Source organism: Pelodiscus sinensis, chromosome 2 (genome assembly GCF_052426305.1).
Source record: "Pelodiscus sinensis isolate ZL-2025 chromosome 2, ASM5242630v1, whole genome shotgun sequence".
Lineage (NCBI taxonomy): Eukaryota > Metazoa > Chordata > Testudines > Trionychidae > Pelodiscus > Pelodiscus sinensis.
Genome location: NC_143053.1, coordinates 236,606,448 through 236,622,822, shown reverse-complemented (window position 1 = coordinate 236,622,822; position 16,375 = coordinate 236,606,448).

Here is a 16,375-nt window from a genome sequence, read left to right as displayed (position 1 = left end):
CTACATGTTTTTAAAAGTCTCTACTGATAGAGATTCTACAACATCCCTAGATAATTTGTTCCAGTGCTTATCTACCTTTACAATTCAGAAGTGTTTTCTAATATCTAATCCCATTACATTACCCTGTCCTCAGGGGTTGAGGAAAACAATTTTTTTTACCCTCCTCTTTATGTGGGTATTCTATCTATCTAAAGCTGTTAGCGTGCCTTTAGTCTTTTCTCTTCCAGACAAAATAGACTAATTGTTTCAGTCTGTCCTCATAGGCCATGCTTTCTAGACCTCAAATAATTTTTATTGCTCTCCTCTGGACTTTTTCCAGTTTGTCCACATCTTTCCCAGAGTGTGGTAGCCAGAACCAGACACAATATCAATAGAATTACTTCTCATATCTTGTTTACAATACTCCTGCTAATACATCCCAGATGGTGGGTTTTTGTTTTTGTTTTTTGTTTTTTGCAACAGTGTTACATTGTTGACTCATAGATACTTTGTGATCTGCTAGAACTCCTAGGTGCTTTTTTGCAGTACTCCTTACAAGGAAGTAATTCCCCATTTTGTATTTATTCAATTGATTATTCCCTCCTAAATGTTGTATTCTGTATATGTCCTTGCTGTATGTCATTCTATTTATTTCAGATCATTTTTCCAGTTTAACAAAATAATTTTGCATTCTAATCATGTTCTCCAAAGTACTTGCAACCTTTCTCAGCTTGGTATCATCCACAAATGTTATAAGTGTGCTCTCTTGTTATCCAAATAATTTATGAAGATATTGAATAGAACTGGATGCAGGACAGATGTTTGGCAAATCCCAATTGATATGCCCTGCCAGACTGATAACTAGTTTTTGAATATGTTTTTCCAACCAGTTCTGTGTCCACCTTTTAGTAAGTTTGTCTAGGCTATATTTCTTTAGTTTCTTTGTGAGATGGTAATAGGAGACGGTATCAAAGGCTTACTACAATAGAGATGTATCACAGCTACGTTTTCCCCTCATCCACAAGGCTTGTTACCCTCTCAAAGGATGCTAGTTTGGTTTGACATGATTTGTTTTTGACAAGTGCACATTTACCATTATTTATCATTTTCTTTTCTTTTAGGTGGTTATGAACTGATTGTTTGATTACTTGTTCTATTGTCTTTCCAAGTACTGAAGTTAAGCTATGTATAATTCCCTAATTTATTTGCCTTTCTATAAATTTGTGATATATTTGCCCTCATCCAGTCCGCAGGGTCTTTCCTATTCTGCATGAGTTCTTAATTGCTAATGGTTCAGAGGTGTCTTCATCCAGTCCCGTAAGTATTCTTGGATGTATTTCATCAGGCCCTTCCAATTTGAAGACATATAACTTGCTAAGTAATTTTTAATTTATTCTTTTTCTATTTCAATCTCAGATCCTACTCCTTCTACACTGATGTTCACTATGTTAGTAATCCAATTGCTGCTAATATTTTTGTGAAAACCAAAACAAAAAAGGCATTTAACACTTCACACATTGCTGCATTTTCTGTTGTTCACTTTCCCTCCTTATTGAATAATGGGAGGGAATTTATGTTCTTGGATTTCCTCTTGCTTCTAATCTATTTGTGAAATGTTTTCATATTACCCTTCATGTCCCTGGATATTTTAATCTTGTTTTTTTCCCTTGCCTTTTCTAATGTTGTCCTTACATGGTTGGGGGTGTTTTGGTTTATGTTGTTCCTTCATATTTTGACATAGTTTCCATTTTTCGTATGACTCTTTTTTGAGTTTCAGGTCATTGAAGATCTTCTGCTTAAGACAGGATGCTCTTCTACCATACAACTATTGTTTCTTCAAAAAACTGCAAACTGTCCTGAACTATTTTCCCCTTAGTTGTGTTTTCCTATGGGATCATACCTACCAGCTCTGAGAATCCGTTAGAGTCTGCCTTCTTAAGTCTTTTTTCTTTATTTTGTTGTTATTATTCTGAAATAACATAGTGTGTGTCTACACACAAGCAGTTATTTTGACATCATATCAAAATAATGTTGAGCTGGAGGATGTCTTACGCCTACTCCTATAACCATCATTGTACAAGGAGTAAGGGAAGTTAGAGGAAGAGTACTCTATTTCAAACTAAGTGCTGTGTAGATATGCCCAAATTCAAAATAAGCTATTTTGACTTAAGCTACGCAGTTAGTATAGCTCAAGTTGCATAGGTTATTTTGAGTTTAGCCCTCCTGTATAGATGTATTCTAAGACACTTAGCTGGGAAAAGTTAGCTAAAGTAAGAACTTGAACCTGAGTCTTCTGTATCCCTGTTGAGTATCTTAACTGCTGGATAGATGGCTATATTTGTGGTCAGGTTTGCTCTAATTTGTTTCAATAAACATCTCAAATGGTCTCATTTTTGTTTTGAGGCGAAACAAGAACAAATGTTGAGACCTTGACATTTTGCAAGTAATGAAATTCTTATTTTCTGACTAGTCCTACATAGAATGACCTGAGCTTCATATAGCCTCTAAAAATATGGAGTGCAGTGTTATTTGACATTTTTAGCTGCTTGTAGTGAGGACAAAATGTAACTTCAGGGCTGCATTGTTTTCTGTGAAACAATCCACTGTAACAGTGAGATAATCTCAAAATTGGCCAGTTCAACCTTTTTGTAGAATGTCTTAAATGTAATTCCCACTCTCCATATCAGCTCTGGAATTCGTGAAGTTGCCAATTATTATCCATTTAAAAAAAACTAAAGATCCCTAATGCAGGAATGCTTATGGTACCATGGATTTAACAAGCAGATGACGAATGATCCCTTATCGAGAGGCAGTGCACCTGAACAAAATGCAAAGGCTAAATAGAATGCAGAGGCTAAACTGAACAGTGGCATCTTTATTTAATAGAAGTGCATGTTGAGGTATCAAGTCAGATGCTGTCTGAAAGTACTAGGAATTTTTAAGGATGATTTGCTCATGGAAGAAAATTTTGACAAAGGGGATCTGACTCTTTTAAAAAGAAAAACAAATAACTGTCTGAAACAAAATGCAGGACTATGTAGCACTTTAAAGACTAACAAGATGGTTTATTAGATGATGAGCTTTCGTGGGCCAGACCTACTTCCTCAGATCAAAAAGCGGAAGAAAATTGTCACAACCATATATACCAAAGGATACAATTAAAAAAATGAACACATATGAAAAGGACAAATTAAAGGGGAGGGGGGAGGGGGGAGGATAAATGTCTGTGAGCTAATGATATTAGAGGTGATAATTGGGGAAGCTATCTTTGTAATGGGTAAGATAACTAGATCCTTTGTTGAAACTCAGGTGTAAAGTGTTGAATTTTAGCATGAATAACAGTTCAGAGGATTCTCTTTCAAGTGCAGTCTTAAAAGGCTTTTGAAGCAGGATGCAGGTAATTGATCCTTTGGCGAAGTGTCTGAGACGTTTGTAGCAGATGGACACTTTTGGCACATGATAGCATAAATTATATTTCTGGATGCGCAGGAATATGTGTTCTTGATCTTATAACTCACTTGGTTAGGTCCAATAATGGTATCAGCAGAGTGAATATGTGGACAAAACTGGAAACGGGGTTTGTTGCAAGGGAATGTACCAGGGTTGGTATTAGTGTGGTATGTCCTGTGGTTGTTGTTCGCCAAAGGATCAATGCCCTCAAAACAGATATTAGACAGGGTCACAAAGAAAAAACAGTTTCTCGCCATTTCAACCAGAAAGGACATTGTCTCAACAACTTAATTACCTGCATCCTGCTTCAAAAGCCTTTTAAGACTGCACTTGAAAGAGAATCCTCTGAACTGTTATTCATGCTAAAATTCGACACTTTACACCTGAGTTTCAACAAAGGATCTAGTTATCTTACCCATTACAAAGATAGCTTCCCCAATTATCACCTCTAATATCATTAGCTCACAGACATTTACCCTCCCCCCCCCATCCTCCTTGATTTGTCCTTTTCATATGTGTTCATTTTTTAAATTGTATCCTTTGGTATATATGGTTGTGACAATTTTCTTCCACTATTTGATCTGAGGAAGTAGGTCTGTCCCACGAAAGCTCATCATCTAGTAAACCATCTTGTTAGTCTTTAAAGTGCTACATAGTCCTTTATTTTGTTTCAGCTACACCAGACTAACATGGCTACATTTCTATCACTCAAATAACTGTCTGTTTTCTATTTATATATCATCAGAAGATTTGAATTATTAGACAGGGAATAGCTAGTTGTAATATAATTAATCGTAGGGCCTGCTCTTGCAAAGTACTTAACAGCTTCTGGCAAGTGCCAAGCACCAGCTGCAATCATAGGCTGTGTCTACACTACTGGGGTTATTTCAAAATAATAACTCCAGGTATGTCTACATGTGAAGTGGTGACCCATACAAAATGTCTGGTCCCCCTTCCCCTTTCCCCAGAACCCTTAAGCTGTCCTTTCTGTCGAGTAACTTGTAAGACCTTAGGTCCGTATATTCACCCCGGGGCGGGATGTGAGGGGGGCCTGAGCCAACCCTCTCTCCAGGCCCCAGCCCAGGGCCCTAAGATGGGGGATGTCTACTCTCCTCTCACCTGGCTGATGGGGCTCATCAGCCCGCAGGCGAGCCTCCTTAAACCTGCCCTGGGCTGCTTCCTCACACCCGCTCACCAGGTCACTCCTTCAGTCCCATCTCCTCGGCCCAGTGACCCTTCGCTCGTCTGTCCTCTGTTCCCCCCTTGGTCGGGTTGGCCCTCCCTCTTTTGTAGCCCACCTGCCATCCTCCTCACCGCTCCTCCTGCACCTGAGCTGGTATCTGCCATGTTCGCTCCTCCCCCTCCTTCACAGGCCTCCCCAGACCAGCTCTCTAGTGCTCCTGCACCGGCGTTCCTCGGGCTCCATCCCAAGACTCTGGCACTAGTGTCCTCCATGATGTGCGTTCCTCCCCCACCCTCACAGGTTTCTCCCAACCTGCCTCTTACTGTGCATGCACCGGCGCTCTTGGGGTTTGCTTCGGGGGCACCTGCGCTAGCGTCCGTCACCCTGCTGTCCACCCGGCGTGTTCTGGCCACCGCTGCTGCTTCTTCTGCCAGAAGGGAGGTCGGCCAGTTGCCGCCCGCCACTGCGGACTGGTTTGGGGCCGTGCGGGGTTTCCTCACCCTGTCACAAAACACTACAGCATTATTTCAAATAACACATCTAGACACAAATGCATTTTGAAACTGTGTTTTGCTATTTCAAAATAGTGCATCCACACTGATTGGATGTTTAATCACATTTAAGGCTGACCGGAACTGGTTTTGGATTGGCATCAAGTCAGGAGTTATCTTGTGTGGCTGCTGCCTGTGGCTATCTGAGGCCTGTGCTTAAAGGGACCCCTCCGGACAGCCAGTTCTCAGGTTTCCCTGCTTGCTTGCCTACCTTGCTGAAGGATGGCAAAGCATTTTTTTCTCTGTGTGCTCTGATTGCCCTCACTCAGGACACCACAGTATTCAGCAGCATGGAGCAGGATCCGTCCCTGGGCACTTTGGTGCTGCTCCTGGACGTGTGCTGCAAGCTGGCAGCACTTTCTGCAGGCAGTAACAGTCTCCCTGGTGTTCCCCATTGGGGGCTTGTGCCTCATTTCTCCTTCACGTCCTTCCACTTACCCCTCCCTAACCGCCCTTTTTGCTGTACAATAAAAGACGTGTTCATTACAACAAAGTCTCTTTATTGAACAAAACTGGGATGGGAGAGGAATGAATCTGAGACTGGAGAAAGAAGATGGAAGAGGGGAGGGGGAAACTGGGGAGGAGGGAGCTGGCAGGGGGAGGCAAGGGGAGGAAGGGGGAGAAGAAGCTCAGGGTTGGGGGTCTCACTGGCCCAACTGTCTCCCAGCACCACAGGTGTGGGGGCCCAGCATCCCGGAGGGGGGAAGGGAACGGGTGGAGGAAGAAGTGGGAGGGGGAGAAGGTGTGGGAGGAGGAGTGGTAGCTGGGGAGGCATCAAGGGCTGGAGTGGCAGGAGGCAGCAAGCTCTGCTCCAGGGTCTGCAGGTGCTCGCAGATGGCACGGCCCTGGGCAAGCTGCTCTCGCTGGAGCCACAGATCTTCACAGTGCCCCCAGGTGCTCCTGCTGGTATAGGTGGACCCACTCCTCCACTGCATGGGTGGGCCTGCAGAGTCCTCGGGTGTGGGAGGATGTCACAGGTAGTGTGGTATGCCCTGCACTCACAGCTGTGGAGGGACAAGAGGAGTGGTCAGTTATCCCTGGGGACACAGTGGGTGAAGCCCAGCCCCCCCTGCAAGGCAAGGACGACAGGTTTCCGCACCATCAGAGCTGATATGTTTGCACAGAGGCCATGTTCGGGATGTCCTGCTATCCCCGGAAGTGGAAGCTGCCCCTGGACTGCACCCATGCCCCTGTGCTGTATATAGTGTATGTGTGTGTATGGGGGAGAGGTCCTCTGCCTCTGCATAGAGGGGACTTGTGGAGGGAGGGCGTCCTGATGTGTCCCACCCTGGAATCAGGAGCATATCATGGCTCTTCACACATGCATGTGGTTAACAGGCCAAGGCCACTGTGTGGCAGCCAGCTGGGCACATGTGCCAAAGGGTGGCACGGCACATACACAGGTTGCTGCGTGATCCGTGGTCAGTAAGGCCCATGCGCATGGTCCCTGGTCTCCCCCCCCATAAGGGGACAGTGATGGAACTCACATGTTGCTGCCTCCCTGGATGACACCGGAGACAGGTCCACTGCGATGGCTCGGGGGCCCTGGCTGCGCGGCACACTCCCTCTGGGCTCCTGTGGCTCCTGGCCCTCCTCCTTCTCCTCCTCCTCCATGCCCTGGTCAGGGCCCTCTGCCCCATGGTCGATGGGGTCCAGGGTGTCAAAATAGAGGCAGTTCACTGGGTCTGCCCCTGTTTGGGAGCTTCCCCCGTGGTCCTGGCATAGGCGTGCCTCAGCTCCTTAATTTTCATCTGAACCTGCTCCTGGGTTTGGATGTGGTCTTTGGTGGCCAGGCTTGCAGCCATCCTATTGTAGATGGCCGCATTCCTCCATCTAGTGCAGAGATCATGGACATTGGAGGCATCCCCCCAAACCTCAATCAGGTCCATGATCTCCACACTGAAGGTGCCCACCTCCTCTGGTCCCTGGCAGGCTCCTGGGAGCTGGGGGAATGGGCCAGGGAAGTGGTGGAGGGCTGGCTAGCACTGGCTGCCTGGCTCATGCTGGGGCCACTGGGTCAGGAGCAGTGAATACTGGATCTGGGCTGGCAGGCCTGGAGCTGACATAGACTCTACCCCTTTAAAGGCTCTGGGGAAAGAGGGAGGAGAGGAGTTTTCCTGGCTGGGGCCAGAGTAGTCAGCAGGGCTCCCTGGGAAGGGCTGGAGGCCCCCCTATTTCGAAATAGCCCCTATTCCGCGTCTACACAGCACTTATTTCGAAATAGCAATTTCAAATTAGGTGCTATTCCTCTTGGAATGAGGTTTACCAAGTTCAAAATAATTATATTATTAATTAATTATTTTGAATTAATTTTGAAATAGCGGTTGGCTCGTGTAGACGCTAGTACAATAACTGACGTTATTTCGAAATAACTTTACTGTGTAGACATACCCTTCCAAAATACCTATTTTGAAATAAGCTTATTCCTCTCCCAAGCATGAGTTCTTATTTCAAAATAACTAGCCATTATTTCAAAATAAAAGGCTGGGTAATGTGGACGTTTGCCTTGTTATTTTGAAATAAGGGGAGTTATTTCAAAATAACTCCCCAGTCTAGACATGCCCATAGAGTGTTCGGGAGTCTTAAAGCTTCACGGGATGAAACCCTTCCCTAACTAGTCCTGTATACCACTTCTTGGAGGAGAAAATATTGAGGGCATTGATGAGAGAAAATATTATCTTTCTTATATAAGTTCCATAGGGGGAAACAACCTTGCCTTGTGGAATTTCATGGTTGGTAATAGTTTACAGAAAGGACAACTCTAATTTCTCCAGCTGGTAGTAAGCATTGTTATGGGAAACTGCTTTTGACTTAAAAGGACAAGCTGAAATTTCAAAGAAATGAAGAGCTGTCTTAGCATCTCACACTAGAAATGGATGGTCTCTGCTTGAAAAAATCAGAAGTGATTTGGTCTTTTCAAAATATGTTGTGCTGCTGTGGATTTTTTTTTTTTTGGCATGGTGATATTTGATCTGCCCCATTTTCTGAAAAAGGAGTAATTTGGTTTCTTAGCACATATGATCAAAGTAGATGAATAGTTAAATTATTCCCAATACTTTGGATCAAATTCAAAGTCAAATTTCTTGGCTGAAAAGAGGTTGGACTCTCTTTCTCTAACTCTGTTGTCAGAACATAAACTAGAGGATATAAATAAATTCTTTATATGTTTAATAATTTATCTACCATTCTTTGCACAAAGTCCAATGACATTTGAAGAAAAAAATAGGTCTCAAACTACTACTACTACTACTACCTCTCATTTCAATCATAACTTTCATTCATAGATCTCCAAGTACTTTGAACAACAGTGATTAAGTCTCATTATTCCCCCTGTGGTATAGCTAAATATCATTATCCTTATATTACAAATGGGGGAAAGAAAAACATTAAGCAATAATAAATTGACTTGATGATGTCATTCTTAAAACAAACCATGTGTACAAAAAACCTTCATTAATCAAAAAGAGGAATTTACAGTTATTACATTCTGTAAACTATTTTTTTCCAAAAACACTAAAAAGAGGAAATGACAACTACTTTTCTATTTTCAAAAAGAATTTACAACTTTTTTTTCCTGTTATGAATGTTTCCATTCCTGGAAACCTAGCCTAGGTGGGGGAAGTCATAGCCTTCCCAAACCACCAGGCATGGCCCCATCCACACACTGCCCCAAGAATGCCTGCTGTAGGCATTCTGGGAGTGGAGTGTTGCTGCCCCCAGAACCCACCCTCCTTGTGCTCCAGAACCGGGGAGTCTGGAGCCACAAGCCCTCCTCTCTCCCCAATGCAATGGCCCCAGGGCTCCGCTTCCTGTGGTGGTGGTGGGGGAGGGGGAGGAGAGATGTACTCAGTGCACTGTCCTGCCTCCTCCCTCCCTGTAGTGGAAGGCAAGGGTCTCAGGAGAGGGGGTGGGACTGTAGGTGAGGCTGGGGACCTGTCTCCCTCACCCCTAGCTGCACTGACTGCTCATGTTTCTGTTCTGTTCCATTTAGGTTCTTATAATTCACATGTCACACTGGAATCTGAGAACATTCATTATGGTATCTGGATATTTCATGTTATAACTTTATTTGAGATACAAATTGTTTCTCATGATAAAATGTTTGGCAACTGGTGCTAATTTGCATAAATAATCCCAAAGATTAATTAAATGATTAAATCAAAACTTGATAGGCAGCTGGTAATAGAAACAGAACACAGTAATTGTTCTAATCTAAACTACCACATGCATTAAGCCATTTATGTGTGTATTTTTTAAGAATGGCATTACATTATATCACACAGAAATAAGATATCAGCATTATTAAAATTACAACTATTATCATATTGATAGCATCTCTTTCTAATTCAACTCTAATTATCCTGAAAGCTTTTGATTTTTTATTAATAATTTCAAAGACTGCTCCTTTTTTTCTCCTAGCATCCTTTTATTTTTTCACAAAAAATGTGTTATATATTTCACCCTGTTGACTATCTTTATTTCAGTACAATTTCAGTGACTGACTGGATTTTTGAAATTATTTTACTTAGCACACAAATTTGAAATTGTTTCAAATTAAGCCCTGCTATTGGCTCTCATTCATTCCAGTGAGGAGACATTATCAGCAATTTAGTTCCTGAGAGGAAAAACGTTAATGAAAGGAAGAGCATAATTAAACTCCGTGTAATAAATATCTGCTACATTACTGTTTGAAAGATAAAGGACAAAATAGATTTGAATTGAAAGTCAAATCTGATTTTATTATCTTGTTTTCAACATGCATAGAATATATACATTTTCTAGGTGATGTTACAGTAAAGGCTGTCATTTTAAGGTCAATTTTCTGACTGATTTACAGATGCACACAGGGGCTATGTCTACAATGGCTATGTCTACACTGAGGTCTTGCGCAAGAGGGCAGTGTGGACGCGCCACAAAGGCTTCTTGCTCAAGAACTGGCCTCCAGGAAAAAACACAGGTGGCCTCTCCGACACTCCATACGCACAATCACCACTCTCTGGTTCCCCCTAGCTGGCCTCCCCTAAAAGGCACAGGCATCCAGCAGAGCCGCGTGGCATGTGCACCCTGGGTAGCAGCCAGAGGGAGGCATGACATCTGCCCAGCCACCGCAATGTCCCACAGGCCTCACCCAGGAGCCACCCCAGAGCACCCAGCAGACCCACAGGGGCACCAAGCGGTGGGCTCCATGCTGGGGCACTGCTGAGGTCAAGGCCCTCCTGGACCTCTGGGGCCAGGAGGACACCCTCCGGGACCCCAAGTCCAGGAGGCGCAATGCACAGATCTTCACCCATATGGCCCGGGCACTGGCTGGAGAAGGACACCTGGCCTGGACCCTAGAACAGATCTGGGCCAAGGCGAAAGACCTGTGGCTCAGCTATGTGCAGGCCAGCGAGCGTGCGGGTGGCGGAGCCACTGCTTGCCCCCACTACCAACGCCTGCACAACATCTTGAGAGACATGAGGGCCGAGGCCCTGCAGGCACGGGTGGACTCATCGGTGGCCACCTCGGTGGTCCGGCCGACAGAAGCAGAGGAGGAGCATCCTGGTTGTGTGGATGCTTTCTTGCACAAGAGCTCTTGCACAAGAACCCTTGCACAAGATGTTCTTGTGCAAGAAACTGCAGTGTAGACATTGCGAGGTTTTCCAACAGCTTCTGTGGGCCCCCATGCAAGATGTGTGTGGGTGTCAACTCTGTGCTCCTGGAAGGGGCAGGACCTTGGGTGGCAAGGGAAGTGCCGGGGCAGCCAGCCCTCCGTGCTACTCAGACCACAGAGCTGCCCCCCACTCCCAAGCTCTCAGAGTTACGCAGAACATGTGGTGCTCCAGTGGCAATTTAAAGGGGCCTGGAACATTATTCTGAAATAGTGTTTACGCTACAAGGGAATTTTCATTTACACTACAAGCGACACTACTTTGTAATGTTTAGGTTGGACATTAGGAAAAAGTTCCTAACTGTCAGGGTAGTCAAACACTGGAATAAATTGCCCAGGGAGGTTGTGGAATCCCCATCTCTGGAGATATTTAAGAGTAGGTTGGATAAATGTCTATCAGGGATGGTCTAGACAGTATTTGGTTCTGCCACGAGGTCCTGCGTAACTCTCGAGGTCCCTTCCAGTTCTAGTATTCTATGATTCTATGATTATTTTGACATCATTTTGATATAATGTCAAAATAATGTTGAGCTGGAGGACTTCTTACTCTGACTGCTATAACCTTCATTTTACGAAGAGTAAAGGAAGTTGGAGGAAAAATGCTCTTTCTTGGACATAGCTTAAGTTGAGTAGCTTATTTCGGCTTTAGCCCTGCTGTATAGATGTGCCACCGATAGGCTCCAAGGAACAGGAGCTTGAATGTTTATACTGTATATTTATTTCTCATTATAGTGCCTAGGAGCTCCAAGTGCTGTACCAACACAGAACAAAAAGATGGCCGCTGCATCAAGTAGCTTCCAATCAAAGACAAAAAATGGATGTATACAGGTTGATGGGAGAATTTAAGGAAATAAGCAAACAATATTTGTAAACTTGTTAAGCTGTGGTTTCAGCACACCAGACAGCTTCATATTTTTCATTTTCTGCTTCGGCTATTGGGAACTAAAATCCATCAAGCTCAAACAACTGTGAACAGTGTAACTGTGGCCATAGTTTTCCCAACAATTGTTTATATCAAATTTGAAAAGTAACAATTGAAGCCCATAGCCCAACCTTCTTGAAACTTAGGTTCTGATCCAGCAAAACATGTAAGCACATGCTTAACTTTGGGCTGCTGATGTGTTGGGATCACAACCTAGCACACTGACTCTAAGTATATCCCTGTATCCATCAATTGTTTCTTATCTTAAAAATTAGATTGTAACATTCTTGGGGCCGAGACTGTCTTTTTGTTTTGCATTTGTATCCTGCCTAGCAAAATAGGCTGGTTCATAATTGGGATTCCCAGCACTATGATAAACGTAGGTGAATAGGGGTGTAAAAGTAAAAGGAACTACATTTATGACTAAAGCTAAGCATGAGCTCATGTGCTTTTTTGGCTTGGAGTTTTATTCTTCTTCAGAAATGTGCAGAAATACCCTGTTAAGCTGGTGAAAATGAAAATGAGTGAGCAGTGAGTAATACAGTGAAACCAAACCAAAACAATGAAGGCTGGTTTTGTCAGTCCTTACTGATTCAATGTACTATCTGAAAACTTTGTATTATTCCAGTCAGGAAACATAAGGAAAGACAGGAAATTGAGTCTTTCACTTGAAAATACTTTGTAAATTAGCAGCAGCCAACCTTTTAAGGATTTGAGGCTGAGGCTTGATTTCACATAGTTCCAAGGCCAGCATTCACTTTATTCCCTCTGTCAGTGCTTCCCATGGGATGCACCATGCAACAGTTTGCAAATATTCTGCTCAGACATTAGATCAGAATGTATGCTGGAAATGTGCAGCCAAAGTTCAATCAAAAGAAGTAATGAGAGAAAACAAAAGTAAAAACATGTATGAGCCTGTACCCTACATTAGCAGGGAGAGGGCTGCAGACAAGCTAGAGGAGGCTTGCACAACCTTGGCCAATCAGAGTGGGGAGCAGTCAGCCAATCAGGGCCAGGCTGGGTCCTAGAAAAGGCTTCAAGGGCTGAGAAGAGATGACTTTTGCTCTAGCTGTGGAGTCGGAAGGACTGGCGTCCTGATATCTAAAGAAGGCACCTGAGACTAGGGATGTAAAAGAGTAGTCGGATAGTTGACTATCTAATAAGCCTAGGCAGGGGAGGCAGAGACGCAGCAGTGTTCTGCCTTTAAAATGTAGTAAAAGCAGTCCTGGACCTACCCCCACTGCGGCTCTTTAGTTTAAATGTAGTAGGAGCTGGGCTTCCTGCATGCCCAGCTCTTATTACATTTAAACTGCAGAGCCGCAGCAGACCCTTATCAACTAATTGTGTACTGGCTACAAATTCTATTGATGTACAGTTAGTCATTTACTCAATACTTAACATTCTTACCTGAGACAGAGTAGTGCTGGGGAAATGCAGACAGAGCTAGGGAGCTAGGGAGCTCTGTCCTGACCCCAATCCCAGGCTGCAGGCCTGATACACAGTCCTGAAGGGTATTAGGGTCGCAGGGAGGAGCCAGAGCAGGAGAAGGCAGCAAGTCCATACCCTCTTGCAAATAATGAGTGGTCATTTCAGATTGTGGTTTGTCCCTGAGGCAGGAGCTAAATGACAACTAGAAGTGGGTCACTGTGGCCAGGAGGGTATAAGATGGGATGGGGAACTTTTTTGGGGTCAAGGGCTGCTGACTCACAGAAAAATCAATTGGGGGCCACTCACGAGAAGAAAAAAAACCCCTCACTGTCATGTGTCCCCCCCCCCCCCCCGACTGAGAAGGAGATACATGCTCCCTTCATTCGCCTCGCACACCAGAACCTAGGTAGGCCCACGCTAGTAGATTTTGTGTGCTCCAGCCAGCCTTCATGGGCTCCCCAATACTGAGGAGGAGCCCCTGAGTCTTAGGGACCAGATCCAGGCAGGCTGGGGGCCACATCCAGCCTCCAGGCCTTAGGTTCCCCACCCCTGATATTGGAGATTGGGGTTCTCTGGGAGGGGAGGACCTCCAGTGTGTGGGTGCATTGCTGTGGAGCAAGACCATGAGGAAAGGGCACTGTGGGCCTGAAAGGTAACTGAATGTGAGACACAGGGCAAGGGGGCGCTCCATGGTTAGAAGAGCTCATTTGCTAGGAGGCACCGTGGGGGTGCGTGATAACTTGTTCCACCCCTATATATAATAGAAGACTCTGCAGAGGATGTAGATCTGATTCTGTAGAGTGCTAAGCTCCCCGTGGCATCAATAAAACTAAGAGTACTCATCACATAGACATACTCTGGTGCTGCATCCTTGACACGAACATTATCTTAGCCTTTCCCTAGCTAATTAAATTAAATACATTACTTCACTTTAAATAGCGTAAAGGTCGAAAAACCCAAAGCTGCGCTAAGCACTAACCCCTGCTTTAAAAGAATTCTGTACCTGTGCTTGCCGAGCACACATTCTGTCTGATTTATACAAGGCATACCCAATTTGTAGAATTTTATCACCTAACTTCTGTAACACACTTTACATTGGCACCTAGACGCTGCAGCTAGCTCAGAATAAGGCAACTAACATATTTTAAGCAGGGCAACTGAGAAAGATGCTTGCACTGACCATTCATTTTTTAGCTCAATTAATTATCTTGAAACTGCTGAATTGGGCAATTTATTTATGTATTTGGATTTATAAGAACATAACACAAGAACATAAGAACGGCCGTACTGGGTCAGACCAAAGGTCCATCTAGCCCAGTATCCTGTCTGCTGACAGTGGCCAGCACCAGGAGTCCCAGAAAGGGTGGACTGAAGACAAAGATCAAGCGATTTGTCTCCTGCCATCTCTCTCCAGCCTTTGACAAACAGAGGCCAAGGACACCATTTCATCCCCTGGCTAATAGCCTTTTATGGACCTAACCTCCATGAAATTATCTAGCTTCTCTTTAAACTCTATTATAGTCCTAGGCTTCATAGCCTCCTCTGGCAAGGAGTTCCACAGGTTGGCTAGGTGGAAACATTTTCAAAGAGCTTCTTCCATATTCCCTAGAGGACCTTGAGATTACTTAAAAACCTCTGTCTACACCCCCCACCACAGTATCTCAGTCTTGAAATGTATGTAACCGCATAACACCCTGTTGGTATGTCTACACTACACTACAAACTAAGTCTTGGGGTACTAGAACTTGTGTTAGCAACTCATGTGTTTTTTTTAACCAGGGGCTTGAGAATCTATGGAATCGTTGAATGCTGAGTTCTGCCCGGGTCTCCAGCAACTTCACTGTATTATGAGACCCAAGCACTCATATTCCAGACTTTCTAGCACTCTCCTGAAATGTGGCCACTCTAGCCCTTTGCTCATGGTGCAGTGTGAAGTGTCATGATTCTTCACCAAACTTGACTGTCTAGAGGACAAAGAAAGTTGGCCTGTGGGGTATAGTTTTGTTAGGTTCCCAGAGCATAAGTCCAGTGGTGCTGCATCTATACAACAACATAATAGGACTGAAACCCCTGGTCCTGGCTTCACTCAGACTTTCAACTCTTGTGGTGCCCTGGGATTCCAGGTTTCAGTCCTGGGTCAGCATGATGTATGTGTAGATGGGAGGGTGGGCTAGATTTGAGCCTGAATTCAAAGCCTAGGCTAACATTGCAGTGTAGATATATGAAGTAGGAAAGTACTATTATCCCCATTTTACAGCTGGTGAACTGGGGCTCAAAGAAGCAAAGTGACTTGCCGAGGGTTATACAGGAGCTCCGTGGTAGATAGACGATATGGCCCTGGATTTCCCCAATATTTGGTAGTGCCCTAACTACTGGCCAGTCCTTCCTCTCTTGGTAATGGCCTGGAAACCCCACAGATGATTACTACAGTGGCCCACTATAACGCATCTCATCACTAGAAACTGGAAAGTCAGCAAATTAAATCCCCCAGCAGTTCTTTCTTCAGAATTCTCCCTAAGTTCTCCATTCTCCAATACCTGGGAAAAGATGATGTCTGCAGACTGCACTACAGTTAGAGGAGCTTGCTATCTCAGTGCCTGAGAGTGCTAAAATGCCCTTTGGGACTTTCAAATCAGAGTGTCCAAGGCTGGAATTATATTTAGGATTACCACCTTCTATAATCACATCATTGACAGGAATTTCCCTTGTGTCATTCCTGCATAGTACAAGCACACATTACTGAAAATAGGAGTTCTGGCTACCTCATACTTCAGCTGGCATGAGTTTCAGTATTTGTATAGCCTTTCTATGTAACCATATCCAGATGGAGTCCCCTCAAATACATTACTACTCACTGCAGGGACCATTGTTATCCTAATCCTTGAATGTTACATATTAAGGGTCAGATTCCACCTAGAATGTATGTGCTCTAGTGGAGGGAGGGTATAAGAAACTTTCCCACTACTATTCAAGGGCCTACATGGATTCTAGATACAATTGTAGACCCTGTGCTCATGGACTGCTCCAATCCTTTTCCCCTAGGGGTGCACAGTGCTTTGAAGTATTCAGGATGGATGAAAGTTGGGGACAATCACTGTGCCCCTCACTACACCAACCCCAGAGCTAGTGTGTTTCCTGCAAAACAGAAAACTGCACCCTTCACAACTGTGTAGCAGCAGAAGTGGGGAGCCTCTGTGGGTATGTCTAGATGA